Raw genomic sequence first — 16454 nt, 5'->3', positions numbered from 1 at the left:
TAGGGAGGGGGGTGCTGCGATGAATCCCCCCCCCCCCCCCCAAATCAGATGAGGAACCCTGCGCACGATTATGCACATAGCATTTCATTTTGTGAGGACTGTACAGTTCACTGTGCATTACCTGCCTCTCTGCATTTTCTTTTCCCTTCCTTTCAGCTGCTCAGAGTAGCAGGCCTGAGCAAAAAGGTAATGACACACTCCAAGGCGAAGAAAACGAGAGGACAAGAAAGGGCGCCTTTCCTGTCCTCTTGTTTTCTTCACCTTGCATTGTGTCATTACCTTTTGCACAGTATGAACCACCTAGCCCAACAAATTTTATTTAGTAGGCCTGAGTAGAAGCTTCTCCTGCCAACTTCTGCTAGTAAAGGAAAACAAGGGGGATTGAGCAAGCAGTACGTTATAAAATCTGTTTCTTTTCAAAATTTTGGGGAAAGAAGGTATTGCCGCTATGGGAAGAAATGCGAACAATGGAATGCGTGGCTTTCCGCGCAGCCTAGCGTCAGGTGACGTCCGCTAGTCCGTGTCGAACTCGAATAGGCTGTGGCTGTCGATGGGCGCATCTTTGCTTTAGAGAGCCGAACTACGCATGTGCTACCGCTGAAGATTATAGTCCCACAATTGCGTCCGTGTTTTCTGCGTGAGAATAAAAACATTATTTTCTACGGGGCGCTGTTCGAAAAGACGGTCAGCGCGCACCACGGAGATATTTATATTTGTTTTGCTTTATGCAGTGTCATTTCTCGTTCTTGCACCTGTGAAAATGTCGCACCTTTTACATGCACCTCACAGCCAAAATGGCATCTTCGTCACTCGTCACCCTCCAGCTTTTCCAACGACCCGCCGAGGGAGCTTGTGACAAATTTCACTAACAAGTGGCTATGTAAGCCTGTGACGGCCGCTTGAATAATCAAATGGCCTTCAGAGAAGGTACGGAAGGTTCACAAACCAAAACTAAATGCGAACTGCGCGCTGACCGGACTACTTCGCGGAGCAGTACATGTGCAGTAGCTCCGACCCCGTAACCTTTCCGTCATTGCCAAGGAATGATGATGATGATGAACGAACTATTTAATTAGCAGAAAGATCCCCCTCCCCCTTTCAGAAGGGGGGACCCAACCTAGACATCGGCCATGATCCCGTGGGCCCTGGCAGCGTCTTCGGCCTGCCGCACTAAGCGTGCTTGTAATTGTGAGTCAGAGCTGAGGAGCGCGGCCTTCCACCCACGCCCGTCTGGGAATTCGTCCCTCATGGGAGCCTCCGGGCACGCCCAGAGCATGTGGCTCAAGTCCGCCCTGTTATTGCAAAATTTACACTTGTCCGAATAAAGTTCCGGCGCGCAGTGGTTCATCGTTACCGGACTAGGGAACGTATGTGTCTGAAGTAGGCGCCACGCCACCGCCTGTCCTTTGCTCAATGACGCGTGTGCTGGAGGATAAATTTTCCTGCTGAGCCGATAATGCTGCGCGATTTCTCTGTAAGTGGTCATCCTTTCAAATCACTCATCTACCTCCCAGCTCGAACTCGGCATTCCAGAGGCTCGGTCTGTGAGTCCTCGAGCTGTCTGGTGTGCAGCCTCATTGCCGGGTAAGGAGGAGTGAGCTGGCGCTCAGATAATATCGATTGTTCGCTGGTCTTTGTGTTCAGCCAATATTCTTAGTGCGATTTTTGATATCCGCCCTCGTGCAAAGTTTCTCACTGCCGTCTGCGAATCGCTGATGACTACTGTAGTTGAGGTGGCTGCTATGGCCAGTGCAATGGCTGCTTCCTCCGCCTCTTTTGCGAAGCTCGTTTTTACCGAACCGTTGACCTTATGATGTCCTTTGTAGTCCACTACTGTTGTCATTTCTTTTGTATTTGGCCGCATCGACGTACGTTGTTTCCGGGAAATCTTTTAAGTTGTTATGTATATTTTTCGCTCTTTCTGCTCTCCTTGCCTGATGATGGTCAGAATGCATGTTTTTTGGTATTGGTAAGATTACTAAGCATTACCTTATCTCGTAAGGGATATCCTTTTTGAAGCCAAATTGACTTGTGTAGTTTATGCCCAATTCCTCTAGTATATTTCTGCCTGTTTTACTTTGAGTTAGTCTTTCGTATTGTGCGATTCTCTGAGCTTCTATAAGCTCTTCTGACGTGTTGTGGAGTCCTAATTCAAGTAATTTCTCATTAGAGGTAGTTATCGGAAGTCCAGTCACCTGTTTAAAAACTCGTCTAATTATTCTTTCAATCTTTTCTCTCTCGGCCACTTGCAGTCTGAGGTACGGAATCACATATGCAATACGACTGATGACAAAAGCCTGTACCAGTCTTATCATATTATTTTCCTTCATACCATAGTGCCGGTTTGCAATTCTTTTGATTAGGCGCATAATTTGCTGCGCACTGGATTCAAGTAACCTTATCGTTTCTCCGTTATGCCCGTTCGAGCTGATTGGGAGCCCCAAAATTCTTATGCTTTCGACCGTAGGTATTTCTTTGTCTCCAATATAGATTTTAATATTAGGTTTATCCTTGTTACTCTTCCGACCTCTACATGTCGGGTTGTAAAAAAGGAGTTCGGATTTTTCTGGTGAGCATTCTAATCCCTTATGAGCGACATATTCTTCTGCAATGTTTACTGCTGTTTGTAAAGTTTCCTCTATGTGTCCGTCACTACCTCCTGCTATCCATAAGGTAATGTCATCCGCGTACAGGCTATGGCGGAGTCCCGTAATTTCCTTCAGTCTTGTAGGGAGACCTATCATGGCCACGTTAAAAAGGAAGGGGGATAGGACTGAACCTTGCGGCGTTCCTTTGCTGCCTAGACTAAACTCTTGGGATTCTCTCTCGCCTAGTATTATTCTTGCAGTCCAGTCAGTAAGGAAGTCTTTTATATAATCGTAGACTCTTTTTCCTACCCCTAACTCTTGAAGATTTTCAAGTATAGCTTTATGTGATGTATTATCGAAGGCCTTAAGATCTAAGCCGACTATAACCTTAGTATCCTGTGTTGCGAATCCCGCATCGATTATTTGATGTTTAATCTTAAGCATAATGTCCTGTGTGGACAGTTTTGCTCTGAAGCCCACCAACGTATGGGGAAAGAGCTCATTGTCTTCCATATAATTTGTCAGGTGAGTTAGAATGACATGCTCTAATAACTTTCCTACACATGATGTCAGGGAAATAGGTCTAAGGTTATCAAGATTTAATTTCTTGCCTGGCTTGGGAATCATTATTATTTTTGCCGTTTTCCATTGTTTTGGTATCTGACCTTTTTCCCAGCACTCGTTCATATATTCGGTGAGGGCTTCGATGGACTTATCATCTAAATTCCTAAGCGTTTTGTTCGTGATTCCATCGGGACCCGGGGCAGATGTCGTATTCAGTTTCATGAGTTCCGATCGTACCTTGGCCTCTATTATGGGTCGGTCTAGAGAATCATTTTCTTTGCCTTTGTACGAACTTAATTGCTCTTTGGTTGTATCCCCAATGTATTTCTGCTTCAGTTCTTGTATTAGTTCTTCTTCGGTACCTTTGTATTTGTGCAGAAGTATACTTAAGTTTTGTCGTTGTGCTGTCTTGCTCGCGTCCGAGTCTATCAGACATCTTAGGAGGTTCCACGTTTTGGAGAAACCTATTTGTTTTTCCATCGCATCACACTTCGCGTCCCATTGTTGCCTGCACAGTTGCTCGGCGTATTTCTCAATATCTTTACTGAGGGTGACAATCTTTTTTTCTAAGGCTTTTGTTGTGCTTTTGTTTTTTCCACCTTTTTTCTAGGCTCTTCTTTGCTTCCCACATATGTAGGAGCTTACTGTCTGTGTTTTCTAGTCCTTCTGTCTTTGATATGGTCTTAGTTGCCATTTGAATATTTTGCTTAAGCTTTCCGAGCCATTCATCTAAGTCTTCGATGGCATCACTTGCTTCCCTCTCCCTGATTTTCCTGAAACTATCCCATTCAACCATTTTTAATGCTCTGCCTTCCCTTTTACGTGGGCCCGCTTTAAAGGTAGTCTCAATAATATAATGATCGCTGCCCATATTTTCGTGTGTGTTGAGCCAATATGTTTCGATTATATTCTTAGTAAATGTAAGGTCAGGAGAGGTGTCCTTGGATATGCTGTTTCCGATCCTAGTTGGGAAGAGCGGGTCGGTTACTAACGTAAGTCCCTCCTGTTGGGCATCAATCGAGAGATTTCTACCTTTGATATTTTCCTTATCATAACCCCAGGCCGCATGCGATGCATTGAAATCTCCTACTATAACAAGTGCTTGGTTTTTTGTAATGTTTATCGTTTTTCTGAAAAGCGACCTAAATTTGGTCTTTTCTCTAGGGCTGCTATATACGTTTAATATAAATAGACTTTCGCCGCTCTTCTGCGATGGAACTAACTCAACTAGAACGTGATCGACGTCGCAAATTTCCGTATCATGTTCTATCACCGTGAGATTTCTTCGCATGAGGGTTGCTACGGACGTTTTTTCATCACGGGATCCATAAGATTTGTAATTCGATAATTTAGTCGTTCCTCCAGTTTCCTGTAAGGCGATGACGTCCGGCGCCTCCTTTCCGTTTAGGAACTGTTGTAAGTTTCCCCGTTTCCGGCGATACCCACGACAGTTCCACTGCCAAATTGTATACTGACTACGTCGAGCCATGTTTGGTAGCTGGCCCTTCCCCTGTGACTTTCTACTTCGGTCGTTAGTGGCCAGTTGTATGGTTTAGTATTAGTTTTAACCGGGCCTGCTCCTATAGGCCTCAAATCTGTTTGCGTGTTCTCCACCGCCGTTAGTCAATTTTCTATGCTATCCTTTGTTTTATTTCTCCAAGCTGCAATTGTAATCCCGCGAATTGCTGTTGCATTGCCTTGGTTAGTTCTCCAAACATATTCTCTACTTTCTTTTCTAGGAGTTTTGATATGTCTTCACTTTCTACGTGAGATATTTCCTCTGCACGTCGTTTTGCTGCATGCGCTCCTGACGCTTGTGCAGACACACGAGTTATAATTTGGGTAGACGATTGTATGGGGCTAGTTGACTCGCGTAGCTGATTTCGCCTAAGCTTAGCGTTTTCCTCCTTTAGCTGTTTTATTTCGTCCCTCTGTTTTGCGTTTTCTCGGGTGAGTTGCTCTAGCATTTTCTTAATTTGACTTAGTTCTTGCCCTAGGGCGGACTCTTCTACCACTGCCTCAGACGAACTCCCAGACGGAAGAGATTCCCTGGAAAGCTTGCCCGCTGTTAGGAATTAGGTTTGCGTGTCGATGAAAGCCGGGAGGCTGGCGAGCCGATGATGCCGAAGATCGGACTTATCGCTGAGGAGCAGAGCAAGGAGGCCAAACGTTTACAAAAACGGTAACAACGTTTATAGCAGAAATAGCAGGTTATAGCAAGTTATCGCAGTACAGAGCCTGCCAGCACGACCAAGTCGGCTGGGGCGTCTCTTCTAACAACGGACCAGTCCGGTCTTAAATAAGGTCCCAGTCCATTGTGATGTGACCCTCCTTTAGGCCGCAGGTGTTGACGCTCTTTTAGTATCTTGACGTCCCTTTAGGTAGCAGGTGTTGACACTCTTTTAGTATCTTGACGTCCCTTTAGGTAGCAGGTGTTGACGCGGCTCGTGGCCGCTCTTTTGTACTGTTATCCGGTCTGCCGTGGCGCAGGTGTTGATCCCTGCTTCCAGGTCGCCGGTGCGGGCCCTTTTCTTGGTCGCAGGGCAAACGCTGACCGCGATGCCGTGAACTTCCAACGAAGTGCAGGTGTTTGTTCGCTTCCCCGTTAGGTCAGGTGCTCTGGCACAACACCGCCCAGCTCACCGTTGTGCGGTTGCCCCGACCACCGTCAGGACCCACTCCGGACTCTGCCTGAGGTGACGTCTTTGTGCTTGACTTGGATCTGGCCCGTGACCTGGATCTGTGAGGTGCGGACCTTGATCTGGATCTTGATCTGAGTCTGTGTTGGGTATTTTGACTTTCCCCTTCGGCGAGTCGCGGGAATGAGCTGGAACGATCCCTGTGTCGTCCTCCTTTGTCTTGGGTGGCATTGCCATTTTCCTCCGCTGGATTTTCTGCTGTGTGTTGTTCCTTCCAATTCTGTGTTGTACTTGTGTTCGTCGAAACGTTCATTTCTTGTTGTTCGTCGCGTTGTCGTTGTTGTTTCTGCCACATTCTGTTCTTCAAAAGATATGGGGTCTTAAACCGTTCTTTGCATTTCTTATCTCCTGTAAGATGACCTTTACCGCAGAGGTAGCACTGTGGGTCACACTGGTGGTCGTCAGTTGGATCAAGTACTCCACAACCGCTACATTTCTTGCTGTCGGGCTGTGGGCAAACATCCGCCCGATGTACAACTCTTCCGCATGTAGTGCATGTTTCGTATTGTTTCTTGTAGAGGAGGCACCTATATTCGGCACCACGGTAATAGACAAAGTACGGCACAAAAGACCCTTCAAAAACAATCACCACTGAGTCCGTGAGTCCCATGCGTCGCGCATGTAGAATGGTCGGCTTTCTCTGCTTGACCAAGCTCTTCTCTGTCTTCTTGATTGTCATACGTCGGTATTCTGTGTATAACTCCCTTGGATGTATTTTCTGGCGCTGTTATATAAGCGGCTGTGGTGTAGCTCTTTTCATTGACTTGGATTTCTTTGATGTTGCGGTAGTTCTTCGCATTTGCCAGACTGGGCGTGCTCATGATTATGGTATTCTGTCGCATGTTGATTTTCAGAGTATCTTCTCCAGCAACGTCCGGCTGTATTTTTGCCGCTCGTAGAACGCCGTCTCCGATGAGCGCTACACTCTGTCTCGTCAAGTCCAAGCCACCTCCTGGACGTATTACTACCTTGTAATCATCTTCCGGCAGTTGCGGTTCTTTCGGCGCCGGCCGGCGATGTAGAAAATCCTTGAGCTTCCGAGGCGTCTCCTTGGACGCCTCGCCCGCGTTCGTGGCAAGTTCGGCGTTTGTCTTGCATTTCGCCTTTCTGCGTCATTCATGGGCCGCAACTCATCCTTGAGTGCTGTTGTACTCTTCGGGAGTTAGCGTCTCCCCCTAAACCTCCACAACTTCCATTTCGTAGGCTTCGAACAAGCCGGGGGCCCGACTTGTCGCCTAGTTGCCAGCGCGTCGATGGCCGAGCGATGGCATAACTAGGCCGGCGTCGTTGTGGGAACTTGAAAGCAGTGTCACGGCTCAAAAAACTAGGCCCACCTGGTATATCCTGGCGTCTGACGAATCGGGTGATCGTCTGGCGACAGCTGTGATGGTCTTGAATCCTGTAATTGTCCTTATTCCGCCGCAAGAATGAGAAATTGTCAAAGCCCGTACGAGAGGCGTCCGATCGGCTCGGCCCCCTAGCTGCCCCTAGCGGCTTCCCTGCCAAGGAATCTTTTTTTTTTTTTCGGATATCTTATCGCGTGCGTGTTCCGATGTCAGCCATGACTTGCGGGTGATAAGCTTTCCTTTTGGCATGGCTCCTCGCCTATTGTCACACGCACGCGCCGCGTAATGTAGATGACGGAGAGCTGAATCTGCGACGAACCAGCGCGCATAAAACGCTTGTTCTCTTAAGCCGGGTTCAGACTACAGCCGCATCCAGGCCTTAAAGTCAGGGGAGGCCCGAGGGGGCCCGCGGCCCCCCCTCGGCAGCCCGGCGGTGGCACTGCGGCACCCATTTGACAAGTTCTGGAGTTGAATTTTAGTTGCCGTCCCTTGGCGACCGTCCGCTTCCTACCACCTAGCATAGCCATATGAGCGCGCGCTCGCGCCAAGGAGAAGTCCTCTTCCTCTTGTTCTTCGACCGCCTTGATGATGATACGTGCAGAGCACTTTAGGGGCCGGGGCTGCCGTATGCTGTCCTAGCTTGGCGTAACGCTGACAAAACCATGTGTGCTGGCACGCGCTAGTGCGTTCGGGCCTGTGTAAGGGAAGGGGTTGGGTAACATGGAGGAAGAAAAAGAAAGGAGGGAGCATTACGTCACGCAGCCAGCCTTGGCAAGCCAACTCGCTTTGAAGCCAGGTGTGTCGGCCCAGCACGTGACCTTTTGCGTCAAGATCACGTAAGAAATGAGATTTGCCGAGACTTCGGTTTTGGCGCCCTCGGGGCAGACCGGCTGCTCACGGAGGAGGTTCAAAAACAGAACCGCACCGGTAGTACTCGAACCTACCGCGCGCGCTCTGACGTTTTGATCACGTGTTGGGCCGACACGGTGGGCTTCAATCGCGTGACGTAATGCTCCCTCCTCTCTTTTTCCTTCCTCCATGTTGGGTAAGACGTGGCCTCTCCCCCCTACACTCAGCATACACGTGAAGGCGTCGGGGAACGAGATTCTGCAGACGCGCGATGAACCCGCGTGGCGGGCTCCAACAAGAGTTCGGGACGAGTAACGGCAACTACAGTGAATTCATGGTGTGCTCCACCTGCAAGGACCCGTTAACATCGGGCAAGGTGCCCGTGATGAACGGAACTTTAAGTCGACCCATGCATATATATCGCTTTCAAACTCCTCAATCATCCCCCGTCTGAATAAGGGGTATTCAGACGGGGGAGGAATGCTCGGGGGAGACGGGGGGGTTGCGTATCACGTGACCGCGACGTCACGGATTAGCGAGTGGGCGTGACCCCCCCGCGCCTCCTCGGAGGAGACGGGGACGTTTTCCCCGAAAGGACAAACGATCCCCCTGCGGTGGGGGATGTGGCGGAAATTCGGGCTCTTGCTTGGCCACATTGTTGCACTTGCTCCTGCAGAGAGCGGCAGTGGGTGTCCAGTCTGCAGCTGGATGGTCGTCTGCAGCTCGTCAAACGGGTGGTGCAAGCCACCAGAGTAGTCTAGTAACACTGGTCTCCCCCTCCGTTTGCCTCGTCCGTGTGAGTGGGGGGCATTTGTGGAGACTTCTCCTCGCGAGCTGACGTCACTAGGCTCCGCCTTTACCCCCCGAGCATTTCTCCCCCGTCTGAATACGTGACGTCAGCTCGCGAGGAGAAGTCTCCACAAATGCCCCCCACTCACACGGACGAGGCAAACGGAGGGGGAGACCAGTGTTACTAGACTACTCTGGTGGCTTGCACCACCCGTTTGACGAGCTGCAGACGACCATCCAGCTGCAGACTGGACACCCACTGCCGCTCTCTGCAGGAGCAAGTGCAACAATGTGGCCAAGCAAGAGCCCGAATTTCCGCCACATCCCCCACCGCAGGGGGATCGTTTGTCCTTTCGGGGAAAACGTCCCCGTCTCCTCCGAGGAGGCGCGGGGGGGTCACGCCCACTCGCTAATCCGCGACGTCGCGGTAACGTGATACGCAATCCCCCCGTCTCCTCCGAGCATTCCTCCCCCGTCTGAATAATAGGTAGTGGGGATATGGCTTGGAAAGAGAAAACGATGACGGGTTATTCATAAAAGCTACGTTTTTGGCCAATCCCCCAGCGTGGGTGTGTGCCAAAGTTATAGGATCTGCTCTACTCTACTCTACTACGTTTCGGTGTTGTCCCGAGTGTCATCTCTCGCTGCTCGGCTCTACCGTCTGAGGACTCGGTCACCCAGAACGCCTCGTGACAGATTCTAAATTGAGCGACAGCCAATAAACGCTACAAAGGTATCCTACGTTATGCCGGCGTATTCAGCAACCAATACGCGCACCGCGGCAGACACTATTTGCTGCAGCAAGTATTTGGCTTGAAGGTCAACAATCGCTCAGCTGCAAAATTACAACCTCTCTCCATATTCCAGCCAGGCGTTGTTCTGCAGCTGCTTGTCGCGGTACAATTTCAGACGCTGGTCGTGCAGTGCGGGCCGGCCTCTGTCGCCCTTTTTCTACGAGCATTTCATCACTGCACAACGAAAACGCTTGCGCACGGGTCATGGTTATGGGCACACAACGCAATAAACACCGGCAAACCAACTGCACAGACACGCTACTGGCCCCGTGAACGGAAAATGGTACGTAACGGTCGCATCAGTAGTCATCGTAAAAGTCGCGGGCCCGCCAACATTTACGCCCCAAACGTTACGTACTGTACGCTAAAAACAACGTCTGAATGCACGGGGGGGGGGGGCACAATCTGCCGCGTACATTGACCCATTTAGTCACTTAAGGGGGGGGGGGGCAAAATCTGCCCTATACATTAATTTAGTAGGGTGGGGGGGGGGGGGCGCTCCGATGAACCTTTGCCTAAAGTCCCTGGATATTTTTGGGAAAGTACCGTCTTTATACCGAGCCGCCACGCCGAGCACCCTCCTCTCGCGCCTTCCACCTCCCCGCTTCACGGGCCGTCGCCCGGGAAACGCGCGCGTTATCAGCGTGACTACAGTGTTAGTGTAGCGTGACATAGCATTCTTGATAGGAAAGTGGCGCAAGCCCCGAGAAGTTGGGGTGGCGTCGCCTGGCGGGAGGCGTGGATGACGTCACGGCAAGGACTCTTCGACGCCCGCGCGCCGTCGTGCACACTTTGAAAGGGGTGATGAGGTTTGTTGTATCGCGCTGCTAACTTCGGGGATGGGTCTGATTCCCGTCCACAGCAGCCGCATTCCGACGGGTGTGAAAAGCAACATTCCTCTGCTTAGATACATGATTTATCTGCAGCGTGTCTCACAATCATGTCGCGGTATTGACACGCAAGACACCTTATTCACATTATTAGGTTGCGTTGTGCACGGGCGATTCCTTTAAAAAATATGATGGCTTCGCCTCCACAAGTGTTATTGCATCGGACGCATCCGCGATCGGCGGACGGCGTTCTTGCCGGTGTGCCAAGCCCCGCGCACGATTAGGAAAGCGCATGCAGTATTGAGCTTCGCAAAATATCTCGAAAGCGCTCACCCGAGAATACTGCCGCAGTTGTTGTGTTTGTTTTTCTTGTGTACTCGCTCACTCATCATGTTGCTTAGTTTCACGTTTTTCTCGCAATAATTTCGGGGCTTCATTTCACAACATAAAAAAGTTGAGGTTAATTGCGGAAACTCCTTATTGCTGTCAGATTATCGTAGCAACGGCGCTGTACACTTGTATAAGTACTAGTTTAGATAGCCAGCTCGTAAATTAATTTTTTTTTTGCATTTGATATACCCCTGAGCATCGTGAACCTTTATGTGGATATGACGTGCGAGACCACTAATTGACTCATTAAGGCGAAGGACGTTCAGTTAATACTTGGGCCACGTCAGTGAGAGTGAAACAGTTCAAAACGCTCATTTCGACTTTCAAGCGTTCGTTTTGCAGACGATTGTTATCAACAGTGCTCCCACGAGAATTTAACATTACCGCTCGTGACCCGGCGGTCGATCAGATCAGCAGTTCATGTAAATCGGTGTATAAGGCCACATAATCCCAGACGAGTGTTGAGAAGAAATGTTTACATAAATCCAACTATACTAACACCTCAGAATTTCCGAAACCATTGTGTGCGGGGCAGTATTATCTTGTTTAATTTCCCGGATGTATTAAGTGATTATTTACGATAGACAGATTCATCTAAAGTCTTCTGTAGCAGAAAGCGCAATTCTGTCAAGTCACCTAGATAATCTGCAAAGGCATACATAACTTGTACGATAAGCCGCAATGTAGTTAGTGAATTCAAAACGTCCTAATTTAATTTGTAATCTTCGGGACGCATGTTCTAACCGTGGAGTCTTCGCCACGTTGTAATGAAGTTAGAACCATTAGCATAAATTTTTTAGCACCGATGTCTTAGAGTACGCGGTGAAAACAACGAATGTCTTGCTCTCCTGCATCACCATTTTCACGGTGAAGCTTCCGTTCGGGCGGGAATTCGCCCATTACAAACTATATTATCCAAACTTTCTGCAGCTCACTAAACTTTCGCTAGCAGTGTAAACTTCTACCTTCTCCCGTGAGTGATTTGCATCGCAAGTATCGCGAAAGAGCGGGTAGGCGGCAAAAAGGCGATCCTCGGCCGTGGAGCAAGCGAGTCCTTTCCGTGACGTCACATCGGCGCGACTGCCGCGCCGCCAGTGTTCGTTCTCGGGGCTAATAGGGCCGGCGCCCGCACGGTGGCCGTTTGGGAGAGGATATAGATAAGGTTTGGACACTTGGGAGAGGAGGGTTGGACACTTTGGAGAGAATATGGAGGAGAGTGTCGCTACTTTCTATATATTAAGGGACTTTACCTTTGCCCCCCCCCCCTGATGGGGAACCCTGCGCACGCCTATGTGAACAAGTTCATTACGTTGACTGCGTTTACGGTCACTATCATTTTACCGACGATCCGTACGTTGCGCGCGTAGTCGAACACGGCTTTATGCGCGCGATCATCGTCACGGCCTGAAAGCTTGCCGCGTTTTGCTCGCTGGGCATATTGACAAGGAAAGCTTGGTCATGTCTGACACTCGGAACACGCACGCGGTGCGATAGCGCCAGCCGAAACAAGATTCTAGCGCTACGGTGTCGCCGACAGAAAGCACAAATTCGCCCACAGGCAGCCAAAGCATATCGGAGTTGGATAAGCAATCTCGGACCGACGCTAGGCTGCGCTGACTGTGCGAAAAGCCATGCGTTCCGCTGTGCTCGTAATGAAACGCGATGGCTATGATTACGGTGCGCGCTAGTGTTGCTACTGTACTATCGTGAACAATATAAAAGGGAACACGCGAGCGCGTGGCGAATAGCCTCAAACTCCAATTCGACCGATACTCTTCCGGCGCTGTCAAGAATAAAATGGAAAGGGGGACGCTTTCCGCGAATTGTTGTGCACTCCCATTACGCGTCTGTTGTTACGATGCGCGAAATATATGACACAAATAACAGCATGATACTGTATAGCGGCTTTTGTAGCACTCACGTGCAGCAAAGGGCCGTACTTTTTTTTTAATCATATTTCGCTCTATCTTGATTTTATGTCCTACGCACACAAAGACACACATGAAGGGAAAAAAGTAGGAGGGAGCGCGCCTACCGGCCATAAGCCAACCTCTCGCCTTCACATTTCCCATGATGCACCCGTTTCATTTTCTTTTTTGCTGCGCTCATGGGAAAAAATCCACGCATCTCCGCGAAGTGAATCATGATGAGTGGGCGAAGCTCTAGGTATCGTATGGGTGAGTAACCGTACGTTACCCGAGCTTCCCCATATAATGTAAATTGAGTGACATAATTAAAGTGACAAAAGAGTCGACGACAACGCTAGGTCCTGAGGTCCATAATGGCTACGTTGAAGTCGCCGACTAGTATGAAGGGTTTGTGCTTGTAGGTGTTTTATATTGTTCCGTCACAATTATGAGTTATATTAGTGTATTGTTAAACCTGATGTTTCGATTTTACACGGTGCTGTGCCGTGCGCACGGACGCCATACGGACAAGCCTCGACCTTGATGTGCTTCGCCCTTAAAAACTAACGAGCGCGCGCGCCCAGCGTCCACAAGCCAACCTCTTGTTTAATTTTTTTATGGCTGGGCGGCTGGGCTTCAAAATTTTCACATGACGCTTCCTGCTAGTTGTTTTTTCTTTTTCCCTCCATGCACACTCACAAGCCAATGGAAACGCGGCATTTTGCGCAGAGCTGTAGACGGCACACTGCAGCGCTCTTGCCATATCTGCCCGCGGCCCGTGATACACAATCGCCTGCCGTTTTTTTATCAGCAATAGCGCGGCGGGCGTGACGACATTTAGCCTTTTCCGTTTCTCTATGATTTAGCGGGACCGCGGAGCCCTTTCCACTTTGTTTCCGTCTGCGGTCGCTGCTAATCGCCCTGCGTTGGGTTTGTGGCTATTCATGTGGCTATTCGCCACGCTTTCATATTGCTCACGATAGTACAATATTTAGCACTCCTGCCTAATTCTTGTAAAAATGATGCATATTGACCTCTAAGGTAGCCGAAGACATAATGTGTTAAGTTTCACGAAATTCGGTTGCGTTAATGTGGGTAAAATACGAAAAAGCCATTGGATATTTGTGACGCCACGCTGAAATTTATGCGCCGATATTTCGGCGCGAGATTTAAAAGTGAAACTTTCATCATATGGTATGACAGTGGAGTGCCCAAATAATTATTTACCAGTTTAAACGGATTCGCTGTTTCATTTTAGTGTCCCTTTACAGAATCCCTCACCACCCCGCGTTCAAAGACGAGGGAGTGGTTTCTTTCTCGCCTTCGCTACCCTTCCTACAGGCACACAAAATGAAGTTTGATCGCGCACGATAGTCATGCGAGACAAGGAAGAATGTTAATGGCGTGTAAAGGCTATTTCTGCAGCCCTCGGGAGCACGGCTCAGCGTTTCTATGAGATGGAGAGGGGACGAAAACGATGAGAAATGGAGAAAACAGTGTCGTCGCCAAATTTTTTTTGTCAGGGCGGGTATATATGGTATGTTCGTGCGTGCGTTTGTATGTGTGCGTAAAATTGAAAATTTGGGGGGGAGAGGGGAGGTATGACTCCTCCCTCACCCCCCCTCCCCTCCCGTCTACGCCAGTGGAATAGAGGATCAGGAGGAGGGAGCGTCGCGTGTACAGCTCGATCGGGACGCGGAGGGAATGCCGGTCAGAGGAGCTTTCATCGTATAAGAAAAGTTTCAGAGGATCCCTAATATATATATTCTTATTAAATGAGAACACAAAAGCGCTATTTTGGCTAATTTGTTAGAGAGGGGTGCGGCAAAGTGGGGCTGCCAAGTCATTTGCGTAGCCGGGGAGGGGGTGGGGTGTCAATTTTGCGTGTGCATGTCCAGTCGTGCTCAATATGACTTGCAACATGGGAACGCGTGGCCTCACGGCTTCCGATAGACATTATTTCAGCAACTAAACAATGTTCGCCCATTTGGAGATGATCCCAAATAAGAAAATTATATCTAGTTATTGAAATGATTAACAGTTGATGTCATACGCAATTTTTGAACTCGTCAGGCCACGCGTTCCCATGTTGCAAGTCACATTGAGCGTGGCTGTATATATATATATATATATATATATGCAGACACACACACTGGGTGCAGCTGTCTTTAGCCAAATACAATATTAGAGGCGGCGAGTGAAATCTGTTGCAAATTGCTGACAGCCACCTTGCACATTACAGACAATTGTTTGTTTTGTAATTAATTAATTTGTTAATTATGATTATTAAACTAAATTGCTAAATATTAACCTTAGGCAAGAAATGCGACTTGTAAAGTTCGAGAGCGTCTTCAGAAACCCCAATAGCATTATTTGCGGTGAAGAAAGAAGCCCGCGAAATACGAAAAGAACCACGTGACTAGCGCATGCGCGCGCAGCGATCATGCTGCTTTCAGCCGTAGAGCGAACACCCCCCCCCCCCCCATGTCCCGAACCTTTTGCCATTGTTGGAATGGACCTAGTCGCACCTCATCCCGTAACGTCCGCAGGATATCGATGGATCGTGACAGCGCAGGGGCGTAGCCAGAAAATTTTTCGGTGGGGCCACCTCCATGATCTGAGGTGGGGGTCGGGTCGGACAGGCAAATTTAATCGAGTGTCATTTTGAGCTCTGTATGCCATGGCAAAAAAATTTTCGGGGGGGGGGGGGTCACGGGCCCGGTGTGCCCACCCCCCCCCCCCTGGCTACGCCACTGTGACAGCGGTTGACCATCTCACGTTTTACGCATGCAGAGACCGCTCCTCTGCGCTCTAGTTCTGCCTCTGACGTGGCCACCTTCTTTCACGAAGCCATTGCCTTGCGTCATGGTCGCGGCAAGACTTTTCTGTCCACACTATTTGAAGAAATGCTTTAAACTTGCGGCACAGTTCACAAGACAACATCAGCATACCGGCTGTCAAACCATAACAGAGCGATCCCACCGCACACTAATTGATATGATATCAATGTATATTGGGCCCGCTCATGACAACTGAGACACAATCTTACCATTTGTGACGTTTGCTCATAATACCGCCGTCCAACGCACTAATGGGTACTCACCGTTCTACCTCGTTTACGGCCGTTCGGCAACATTCACGATCGACGCTTCATTCTTACGCACTCCAACCGACAATTCTACAACTATGCCGGAACAGTTCGTCTCGGAGCTTCAAAATTGTCGGCAACTTGCGCAGAAGCCAGTCAACACGATCGCAAGCAGCGGTATGACAGCTCTCGTCGTGACGTGTCTTTCCGTCCTGGTGACGAAGTGCTCCTTTGGACGCCTACTCGTGTCCCCGGATTGTGTGAAGTTTCAGTCGCGATTCCTTGGACCCTACATAGTTAATGCACAAACATCCCCTGTAAACTATCGCGCTACTCCCGTTGATGTTTCTTCTGACCGTCGCTGCCGTGGTTCAGAGATAGTCCACGTTTCGCGTCTGAAGCCTTTCTTTCGACGTCTATCCCCAGAGCGCACGGGGAAATTATATATATATATATATATATATATATATATATATATATATATATATATATATATATATATGTGTGTGTGTGTGTGTGTGTGTATGTGTGTGTGTGTGTACGAACACATACAAACGAACGCACGTGGTTGGCCCCTCCGCCCTCACCCGAAAAATTTTGCTGGCTACGC

Source organism: Rhipicephalus sanguineus, chromosome 1, assembly GCF_013339695.2.
Source record: "Rhipicephalus sanguineus isolate Rsan-2018 chromosome 1, BIME_Rsan_1.4, whole genome shotgun sequence".
NCBI lineage: Eukaryota > Metazoa > Arthropoda > Arachnida > Ixodida > Ixodidae > Rhipicephalus > Rhipicephalus sanguineus.
Note: the sequence above shows the minus strand (reverse complement) of the source record.